This window comes from Anolis carolinensis, chromosome 5 (assembly GCF_035594765.1).
Source record: "Anolis carolinensis isolate JA03-04 chromosome 5, rAnoCar3.1.pri, whole genome shotgun sequence".
NCBI lineage: Eukaryota > Metazoa > Chordata > Lepidosauria > Squamata > Dactyloidae > Anolis > Anolis carolinensis.
In genome coordinates this window covers 69,120,481-69,132,373 of record NC_085845.1, presented here as the reverse complement: position 1 = coordinate 69,132,373, position 11,893 = coordinate 69,120,481, and the positions used below count along the sequence as shown (strand labels likewise).

Genomic DNA, 11,893 nt, shown 5'->3' with positions numbered 1-11,893 from the left:
CCCTTGAGTTCCATTACCAGGAGAAAGATGGGATATAAATGAATAAAATTATTCTTATTTTTAGCTACTGTCTTCTTTCTTCTTCTTCTTCTCCTCCTCCTCTTCTTCTTCCTCCTCCTTCTTCCTCCTCCTCCTCCTCCTTCATCCTGGACTGCAATCCAGTATTTCTCACAGTTAGCTGTATTTGTTAGAACATCTGGAAGGCTACATGATTCCTACCTATTTTAAGATATGCATATTAAAAGAAGTACCAATATATACCCACAGGTACTATTCAAAAGTATAGATACTAAAGTACAACTATAATAACAATGATGATTTTATTCTTTTATATTTTGACTTCTTCCAGTAATGAGATGCAAGGCAGCACACAAATGATTAAAACCAATACAAAATAAAACCTCACAAAAGCATCATGCACATCATACACTATTTTGAAAGCAATTAAATGGAGTTACAATCATTCAGTGTCTATTAAAAGACAATATAAAATTTAACAAAACAGTGTAGTATACCAGTAATTTCCAAAAGTCAGTTCGTAAAAGCCTGATAAAATAAAAATGTTTTCAATTGCTGCCAAAGAGACTACAAGCAAAGAGCTGTCCTGGCATCCCGAAGAAGAAAGTTCAAAATTCTGGGAGCAACCCAAAGAAAACCTTTTGCCTTCTTGCCACCAAACAAACCTAAAATGGTAGTAGGATAGAAAGAAGATTTTAGAACTCTAGGTAGCTCAAATACATAGGCACATTCCTTGAGAATAAATTGAATCCCGGCCATAAATATTCTTTCAAATTGCTTCAAATTACTTCATTAAAAAGTGAATTGATGCTGCACAATGTCTGGTCTAAGGGATATGTATGGCATGCCAGCCAAGAAACATAGCCTTCTAGGTGGCCCGCCTTTGTGGTTGATACACTGCCATTTGTTTTAGTGTCTCTTCAAAATACATTAAAACTGGGCACGATGCAGAAAATATAATGCATTTTCAAAGTCCTACTGATTTCACTTGAGAATGTTAAGCATATTTTGCTTTGGATGGTGGCCATTTGGTGCATTTAGATGATAAAAGACATGGTAGTGATTTTTTTTACTCATGGTAGATTAGGGTGGATTGGTCTATTTCCATTACATGTCATGCCTGCATGTGTTCATTTCTAGAGCTGATGTATTCTTTTTGACAATGATTGATACACACACACACACACACACACACACACACACACACATGCAATCATATAAAAATCCTCACAAACTATTATATTTAAATCTGTTGATTTCAATCAAATTTCTCATAAAATATATTTTTCTAAATAGTCTTACATTTGCATCTATAATAATATTGCTTTTATAAGATATGCATTTCAGTACATTTCTTGAGCTTAGAAGTATATAACAAAATTTGGAAAAGGGTCAAGGGAACAAGGGAGAGGGCCTTTTCTGCTGTGGCCCCCCAATTGTGGAATTCTCTGCCCGCTGAGATTAGGCAAGCCCCCACACTAGCAGCCTTCAAGAAAGACTTGAAAACATGGCTCTTTCGCTGTGCTTTTGGAGAGTAACCATTTTATATTTCTTTTCCGTTGCTCCCTCTAATATCTATCCTCCAGAATACCCCACTCCCTTATGACCCTGTGGTTTTTATTTTTATGTCTTTCTCACCCCGAGTTTTAACTTAATGTTCATGTGGTCTGCCCTTGTTTTCATTGTCTCCTTGTTTTATTTTGTAATGGATATTATTATTTATTGCATTGCTTATTGTATTGTGATGTGCTGTTCTTTTATATGCTGTTTACATTGTATTATTTTGGGCATGGCCCCATGTAAGCCGCCCCGAGTCCCCGTTGGGGAGATGGTGGTGAGGTATAAATAAAGTTTTATTATTATTATTTTATTATTAAATCCAAACTTCAACATCATCCCATGGCTCCCATATTAACAGGGATGTCCCTTATTTAAGTACCAGAAATCTTTTCCTATATATGCATGGTAAGGGACATCATCAGCATTTTCAAACAGATATTTAACTCACACATTATACTTCTAATGATGCATTTCTGTTATAAGTATGCTCATTCTCCCTGCTATAGGTTTAGTATTCTCAGCTTGACGGTTGCAAAACCCTTTCTGTCCTAATGTCTTCTGACCTGTTGTCATCTGATTTCCAAGAGCTTCCTGTAGAATTTGAGTTCTTGCAAGAGACAAGAATAATCATGCTCACATTCAAAGAGATCCTCTTCCTCAGAAGACAAAGAAAACTTGTCACAGCTGGGTCTTCCTCCAATAGTTCAGCCTGATAAATAGTCAATTCTTCCTCCACTTCAGTCTGAGGGACAGTAGAGTCTTCCAGCTCCCATTTTGCTGCATTGGAGGAGGATTCGGTTGACCATCATGAAAGAAGACCATTTCAGCAAGAAGGGGAGCTGAAGGTGAACCCTTCAAGCCCTCCTGAGAGAAGAGAATTTATGCATATGACACAGACCATCAGACACAACAAAAGGCTACATATCCACAGCTGAGATATGTGTTCTTTAAATACTGTGGATAAGGACAGACTTTCCCCTGTTTAGTTACTGAAAGCAAACTTTTCATTCAGTTCTTAAAGGCCTGACAACCTGACCCTGCTAGTGTATGTCTTGGATTTTTGACCACCTCACTTTTTCCTTACTTGAAGTTTGTTCTGATTTATGACTTCGTGACCTCAGATACTTTGGTGCTACAGTTTCTTCCTGAGTGTTAAGGCTGGGCATTGTGAGACTCGAGATGGACCTTTTATATAGCCCAACTCACACATCACAGTTTTCATAGAATCATATAATCATAGAATAGTAGAGTTGGAAGAGACCTCATGGGCCATCCAGTCCAACCCCCTGCCAAGAAGCAGGAAATCGCATTCAAAGCACCCCCGACAGATGGCCATCCAGCCTCTGTTTAAAAGCCTCCAAGGAAGGAGCCTCCACCACAGTCTGGGGGAGAGAGTTCCACTGCCGAACAGCCCTCACAGTGAGGAAGTTCTTCCTAATGTTCAGGTGGAATCTCCTTTCCTGTAGTTTGAAGCCATTGTTCCGTGTCCTAGTCTGCAGGGCAGCAGAAAACAAGCTTGCTCCCTCATCCCTATGACTTTTAATTGTTCCTTACTGATATTTTGAAAATCTGGAAGTCCTACAAGTTGTGTGTGTGTATGTCAGAGAGAGAGAGAAAGTGAGGTCAGAAAGTGTGCATAAGGTCAGTTCTCTTTGATCTGCACACTAAATATTCAAGGATCACTAGGTCAGACAAAGGATTCCCATCATATTGAATCTGCAAGATATATTGACTCTGCAAGATTTTCCTTACTGGACACTGTCATTCACAGGGCACTATGATGTTATCTGTATGAATTGCTTTGAAGTAGAGCTTGAAAAAACTGACTTTTTCCAATTTCAAATTTCAGTTGTGAGCATACCCCAGAGCTGTAGTGCATTATAGTAGCTATATTGCAAAAAAGGACACTGTTTTCAGTTGCAATCACAGAGTAAATTGGGGATAAAAACACCCTCTGCATATTGTTCCATAGGTTACTTCCTAGCTACTTCTTTTCTCATTTGGGTATGTCTATTTGCTTAGTGTTTACTATTTGCCCATTTCACACAATGATGCTCACCAGGGCACTGAGCATTGTGTCTCATTGTACAATTTGATCAAGAGTGCTCTGAGACCTATGGCATATTGAGACCCATGTTACTGTGACCATACTGCTGGCTCTGTGTGCATTACTGTTCTCCTAATGGCATGAATATGTCTCTGCTCTCTTCTTGAGAATATAAATGTTGCACAACAGGGCAATTTACCTTTATGCCATTGTAAACTGACTTATATTGGTGTAACCCCCCAACAGAATGCCCCAATATTAATAGCTCTTGAATATGTTTGAACATTTATGCTTCATGTGTTGTGAATGCGCCTTCGGAGACTGTGAATGATAGTGGTGGGATCAGGAGAGGAAGGAAAAACCCTTGCGAGGAGGGCTCGTTGGAAGATTTGTTTAGGAAAAGGGTCAGGGAGACTGATGGGGAGTCTTCTGAGGAGGATTCATGTGGGGATCCTGAGGTGGAGATGGATGCTGGGGAACAGGTGTTAACGGAGGAATTGGGCACGGACTGGGCACGGGCACCGGAGATGCTTGGGGACGAAACGGGGCCCATGGATACTGCTGATGCGGGGGAAGCTTGGGTGTCTTCAGAAGCAGATCCCACTTGGTCTGCTTGGAGGAGTGAGAGGGGGTCCACAAGTGTGGATAGAGTTGGGCATGGGCAGGATGATTGGGACTCTGATGAGGAATTCGGAACACCTGACCCAAGGGCATTGGCTGTGTGGAGTTCTGATTCAAATTAAGATGTTGAGACACCTGCTATTTGAGCGTGGATAGTTTGGAAGCCCAGGGAGACCTGGATATATTGAGGTTGTTTGGCCATTATACCTTGCATGTGGCAAGGTGTTGCTGGGCGCCATTGGGTTTCCTGTGTGTGTTACTGAAGACTGGACTGGGCCTTTGCAACAGATGTAAGTTTAATCTGGGTTATTCTGCAACGGAGGGCTGGAATTGTGTGGGTTTTCCTGGACTGCACTGTTATTACTATTTTCTATTAGCTGCTGTTCACCCTCATTGCTTTGGCTCTCTGTGCCATTTTGTGTTGTGACCTTCTTGGATGACTTCAACCTCTCGGACCTTGGACATTGGACTGGAACCTGACTCGGCTTTGCTCTTCACTCTCAATCCGTGGCTTGGTGTTGTTCTCTATTCCGTGGCTGTCTGCTGTTGCTGACTACTACCTTCACTCCTGATACCGATGCTGTCTGCTTATCCCAACTTCGGACCCGCTCTGCTCCTTTAACTCCTGGCTTGGTGTTTGCTTCTGCGGCAGCTTGGCGCTGCTGGTTTATCCCGACTTCGGACTGGCTTGACAATGCTTTCCCACTCTGCTCCTTTAACTCTTGGTTTGGTGTATGTTCCAGCAGCAGTTGCTGCGAACTCACCAGCATCTCGCTGTTTCGCTGGCTTTGTTGCTCTCAACTGGGAGTTCCCTAGCTCAGTTTGGGCGTTTGTTTGTTTTGAACTCTTATTTGTACTTTTGAGTTTTGGGAAAGGTTTGTGGGCTTCAATACTACTTGCTTTAGTTCATGCCTCCGTTTTTCAGCCCATTGTGAACTTTTGGGTCAAGTTCTAGAACTTTAAGTTTAACCCGGATTATATCTCTGGCTAATCCGGATTATTTGCCAGTTCTTGTTTTGTGGGGTTTTACCCACTTGTTCTACTTAATAACACTGAAAGTTAAGTGTTTTAAGTCTTTTTAGTTTGTTGAGCTATTTTTTGGACTGTTGTCTTAATAAACTATTTTGCTCTCTAATTGGCGTCTGACTTTTGACATCATGTGCTGCTTATCTAAATTTCTTGTTATTCGTTTTTTTTACATATACAATGTTTTAAATACTTGTAGTTTTGTTTATCATCTTGAGTTCCTTTTCAGAAGGATATGAAAAGCAGTCAGTTGTTTTTTAACTGAATTTTTCACAATCTCACTAGCATTCCTTAAACAAATATTTGTTTTCAATATTTTTTCCGCCTTTAGTTTTTGTGACTTGTATGGATTTCCAAGGTAAGATGTTCCATTGCCAGATTCATTAAGTGTAAAATGGATATTTCCACAGAAAAATATGACTCAGAAAAGAAGTTCATTTCTATTTTTAGATACAAACTTTTGAATTGAGAAATAGTGTCCTACATTTTTCAAAATACCTGATTGTTAGTTTTCATATTTCTGTATTACTTTTTTGTTCAAGTATTTCCAATGTTATATTTTTAGACCGCAGTTCTCGGAATTCTGTAGTCAACTTGCCCAATGGCTATGCTACTAATTTAAAAGTCATCTTTTGCAGATATCTAAGTATAATGTAAGCACACTTTCAACTCATGAAGTACTAAAATATACCAGCATACATGGCAATTTATCTCGGTTTCTTTTTACATAATATATTTAAATTTATTTTTACATTTTTTAAAACTCAAATTGATACTAACTCACAGATTTAGTTACCCTTTCACAGCCTCTCCTAACATATAACATTGCTCTATGTCACATAAATATTTTATATTTTCAGGTGTACACTTAAGATGTTTCTAAACCCTGAGGCTCTTGTAATATAGGAAAAGCAGAATGTTTGAAACCTTATGAAACCGCACTGGAAGTATGTGGGTTCAGGAGAGGTCTTGGATTCTTTGCCTAAAGAACTTCCACAGTTCATAGAAATTTTATCATACAAAATAAAATACAAATGACTGCATGTTCATTCCAATTAGGTTAAATTATACTGCAGCCTGTAGTGAATGTTGCAAGTTGGAGGCAGTGATGCACCTTTATGTAGGGTTCTCATGTGCATTAAAGAGAGTAAACATCTGCTGCAAATTGTTCTTTTAAAATCATTAGCTTCAAAATGTTATTCGTTTATTGCTACTCCTGGGAAGTTATCATGGATATGAGGCCCCATAAAAATAGGTTTCATCCTCTGATTGGCAGGGAATGGCCTCTGGGGAATTTTGTATCCAATAAGGGTGAGATAAATGCCTTCCTTTATGGAAAAGAAAGAAACCATGTTTGTTTGTTGGTTTATCTGGTTATAATTCAACTGAGATTTTTCACACAAGTTGTTTTGTTAGACTGAAATGGCAATCATTTTCTTATATAATATGATTTAATTTTTAGAGGCAGCAACAAATAGAACCAGTATTTTCCAACAGCAATAATGACAGTTACATGTCCACATTAGTATGAAGAGAGAGGGACACTGATAGCAAATGTGTTCTTACTTCATCACCATGTGCCAGTCTATCAAATGTAAGAATTAAAATGGTGTTTCCGTGAGTTCTATTACCAGCAGAGACACAGCTTTTTCCCAATTATAGCTGAAGGGGGAAGAGGAATTCCTTGAGACAGATGTGTTTCCAAGACCATTTAGCAGCTATGTTTTCCAAGTATTTCTCCCCATTGCAATGGGTATCTCTATCTATCTATCTTTCTATGACATGAGCTGTACCCAGCCACGTGTTGCTGTGGCTCAGTCTGGTTCAATGAAAAAAACTCAAGAAAGAGTTCTTTCTCCCACCCTGGACCTTCCACAGAAAAGCCTCCCACAGGATGGTAAAACATGCAGGTGTCCCCTGGGGGACAGCCTTGCTGACAGCCAGTTCTCTCACACCAGAAACGGCAAGGCTATTCAATGCTGATCAAGTTAGCCAATTGCAACATTTCTTGCAGTAAATAAAGAACACCACTCAGAAAACAGTGGCATACTAGACAAGAAACAATCGAGGCCAGCTAACACCTCCCAACAAATGATTACCTCAGGCAGGAAGTAGCCATGGTTTGAAGCAGCAAGCATATTCAATGCTAATCAAATTGCCCAATTACAACATTTCTTGCAGTATAAATAATTACCACCACTCAGAAAACAGTGGAAAACCAGACATGAAACAATGAGGGCCAGCTAACACCTCCCAATACTTGTCTGTAGGATAAAAGAGTTCCCATCTTGGACCTTCCACAGATATATAAAGAGAAGGCTCCCACAGGATGGTAAAACATCTGATTGTTCCCTGGGTAACATCCTTGCTGACAGCTAACTGTCTCACACCAGAAGTGGCTTGCAGTTTCTGAAGTTGCTACTGACACTCTTTCTGTGGCTAGGCCTCAGAGCCTCGGCCTCGCATTACTCCTTGTGAGTGGTGAGAAGGCGGACCTAACCATCACTTGCAGCCCTGCCCACACGGGTTGCTTAAGGGTGGAGACTGTTTGGCCATTGCTTGTGCTGTTGCTAAAGGGAGGAGCCATCTGTTAGGGCAGCAGCTAAGGGCAGAGGAGGCTGATTAGCCATTGCTTAGGGGTTTGATTTTACCTTTCTCAGGTGTGTCAAGTTTGTGATAGTAGGCTTAAAACCCATGGCAGTTCGAATACCATGTGTTAAAATTTCATAGCAATCAGTGAAGTAGTTTGGGAGATTTGAGGTCCCACACTGACAGACATTACATTTTTATTTATATAGATGGGCAAACATTGGTCTGCCAGGTATTTTAATAATAATAAGTTTATTTATATCCCGCCTCCATCTCCCCCGAAGGGGACTCGAGGCGACTTACAGCAAAATCAAAATACAAGCAATGATAAAATATAAAACATCAAAGGACAAAGACAAAAACCAATAATAAAATATACACAATAGGTGAAAAAACACAACACAGAATTAAACCAATTCGTAAATAGATAAAGTGCATTAGAATCATTTAAGGTCACATTAGGTAGGGAGGGGTCCTGAATAATATCAAGCATTTTGGACTTCAATTCCCACAATTCGGAACAGCTGGTAAGTTGGCTAGAATTTACGGGAGTTGACGTCCAAAATGCCTGGAGGGGAGAAGTTTGCCCATGCCTGATATACCGAGTGACTGTTGCAATTGTTTTTGAAAAGCAATTTTCCAAGCTCTGAATTTTGTACATGTGTACTGTGAGATAGTCTGCATGGAGCTGAATGAAACAGACTCCCAGATATGTATATTGAATTACACTGTAAGGGATACATCCAGCACCATGATTTCAAAATGCACAAAGGTGCTTTAACACTACAGAATATCAAGCTGTTACGAAGAGCCAGCTTATTATTACAAGTCTGTCAGAACTGTTGTCAAAAAAACAGAGCAGCTGAAATAGCATGAACGAGGGAGAGATTTTTTTTTTTTTAAAAAAAACCTAAATCTGACCAGACACAGAATATGTGAGGGCATCTCCAAAAGTCTGTAGCCAGAAAATATGACATTTATACATAGCCTGAGACTGGAAAAAAAAAACCTCTTCTGCTACAGTACATTAGGAAACGAACTAAATGCAGCAGGCCTTTTAGCAATGGCACTGTTCACATGTACATCAACCAGACTTGACAGCATGAACCATAAGGGTTCCCGGGAGCCATTAAATCCTATCTATTTTGTTAGTCATACATGGGATTAAAATGATATGTGCTGAGAAGCAGATAATAAGTGATACTGTGGCTTTAGGTCAGTGCCTGACTGAATTAGGTGAGAGAATATTTGAGTACAAGGGAATAAAAGAGTTCTCCACAGGCTTGAGTAGTTTGTGCTTTTTTTTCCAGAGGTTTAGTAAGGAAGAAAAATTTACATGGCAATGTTTGCCATTTTGTTAAATTAAGTAGTCAGCTAACCTGTTCTTTGTCACTGCTGGAAATGGCTCTCCTGGCCCTGATCTTTGACTTGGAATGTACACACCTGAGATCATTTAAGCTTTCCGTATTTTGCAGGGCACCAGACTTCTCCCAAAGAAAGAAGATATTGCAAATCTGGCTAAAACCCTGGGTTTGGCATTTCTAGGCTATGTCTATACTTGAAGTTATCTTTTAGGAAACCATTACTTAGTTCTCCTCAAGCCTTACATTCCTATTCCTTAACTGGTACTTTGGATTCTGGTTGGCCTTGTCCATCTATGATCCACATGTCACATCTACATTTTTTCTATCAATAATTTACACCCTATGTCATATGGTTAATCCTAACTATAGTTGACAAACCATTCAATAATTAATTTAAAGCATCTATAATAATTGGAGTCACTAACAAGATGCCAATTTATTTTTGCTAAACTCCAATAATATCTCCAGGATTCTTCTCAATCCCTAGCTCATCACTATCTTAATCAGGGTTAGCCCAAGACATTATAGTTCCTTAAATTGAGTAGAAAGTGGTGTCTACTTTCAAAGCAAGGTGAGCAGTAACCCAAATTAGATCTATTACATTAGGACATATGATCTTGTCCCCGCATAAGCCGCCAAAATGTTTTTTTGGTTTTTTAGTTGACACTGACAATTAGAAATTACTCCATGGTACAATTTCAGGTTCTTTGCAAAATGTTCAGCAAGCCCATGGAAGGGAGGGAAATGGAACACCACCAATTTCTTTAGGAAATGCTAATTAAATCCTGTTCTGATGCTGAACCTCTTGACCTGACTTAAGAGGCAGCTCAGTATAATCCTATAATCCATGCTTAATGAAAGCTATGCTCTGAACTATGAATTATTGACAAACAATTATTGACTTTGAGATACTAAGTACAAGTATACGTTTTATGCTGCCATGAGTAAACTAAAGAAAAGAAACAGTGTGCTCTTTTGATTTTTAATAAAATTGATGTGTTTCACATGTTGTATCTGAATTTTAAGAATGTGTTTCAGAATAATTCAGAGTGAATTCTAAATGTCTCACTCAATCAGACTCAAACAGACAGATTCAGAAGATACCAAGTTAAAGAAGCTAAACCTTCAGAGTAGACCAGACATGGGCTAACTTTGGCCCTCCAGGTGTTTTCTACTTCAGCTCCCACAATTCCTAACAGCTGATAGGCAGTTAGGAATTGTGGGAGTTGAAGTCCAAAACACCTGGAGGGCCAAAGTTTGCCCATGCCTGGAGTAGACCATTGTACAGTACATCTGTCAGGTAGAGCTACGCTGTCACTGTGTACTGCACATCCATCAATGAATTATGTTTTATTATCCATACCTGTTAAAAAAAAAAAACCCTATGCCAAACTACTAAAGAGTGGTCCTGTACAGTTCTGTCAAACTTTTAAGGATTATCCTATTGTCTACATTGTGGACTGAATTCCGCAGAGAAGAAGGTTAATTTGTAAACCTGATTCAAACAGACCTTAACTTCTTGACTCACGTAGAAAGGATCTTTCTAAGGAGAATTTATGTGGCAAAGAAGTTAGTGAAAATTGTTTGTCCTCTAGAACTTGAAATCTGGATTCTCCACAATAGTAAAAAGCCAAGAAAGACCACATGCATATGCTGAGCAAGACAAGTATAAATACATAAATATGCCCAAACTAGACAAAAACAGCATAGAATATTTCAAATAATATTAATACCAATAACCTGTGAAGATAAGAAAAATCCCGAGAAGAATAACCACTGAAATGCAGCCCTGAAAAGAATTCTAGCAACTCATAAAGCCCAGCCAGTTTTAATCATGAATTTTAAACTCGTGTCCTGTGTTTTAATCTTTGTTCTGTGTATTTTAATATGTATTTTGAAGAAATATATTTTAATATGTGCATTTTATAAAATATTTTAGATGATTATATGTTTTAGCAATGTTGTAATCTACCTGGATCAATGAGGAGAGGCAAGTAAGAAATAAAATAAATAAATAATAATAATAACTTAAACACAATCAGCACTGACAAAATTACCATCTGTCATCTGCAAAAGGCCACCCTACTTGGATCTGCCCGCATTATTTGCTGATACATCACACAATCCTAGACACTTGAGAAGTGTCCGACATCTAATCCAATACAACAGCCAGCATAGTGATTTTTTTTTTTTGGCTGAGTACTAATCTTGTAGTGTTTCAAATAATAGTTATTATTATTGCAGACACTTATATAATTGACACTTTCAAATCAAAATGTAAAAATTCTCAAAATGGTATGCCATATGAAATTTGCCTTCAAAGGAAATGTAACAGCAACGGTTTTGTTCTCACTGCTTAAGATAATGCTAACAAATGAACATTTATTTTAAAGTCATTTAAAAGTCCCATTAAGCCAAAATAGTTAGATGACGCATATACTGTTTTAGAATCCCATTCATCAGGCTGCAATCAAAAGGTGATAATATTATAAACAATTTCTTCGTGTAATAATAATAATAATAATTGTTATTATTATAATTATTTACCCATCTCTCCTTGACACAGGTCATAACATCGTTAAAAACACATAATCATTTAAAACATTCTATAAAATACACATATTAAAACATATTTATTCAAAATACATATTAAAATGCATAGAACAAA

At 38.4% G+C, this 11,893-nt stretch overlaps 1 long non-coding RNA gene across 1 annotated transcript in view; it reads right to left on the bottom strand.

The window, feature by feature from the left end:
* Positions 1 to 303: 303 nt before the first annotated feature.
* Positions 304 to 11,893, bottom strand: part of LOC103278995 (uncharacterized) — a 137,607-nt gene continuing 126,017 nt past the window's right edge. Inside the window, exons 2-3 of the long non-coding RNA XR_506466.3 lie at positions 2,216 to 2,442; positions 304 to 683 (exon numbers count right to left, since the gene is read on the bottom strand). This is a non-coding gene — a long non-coding RNA (uncharacterized LOC103278995). The remainder of the gene's footprint in view (positions 684 to 2,215; positions 2,443 to 11,893) is intronic.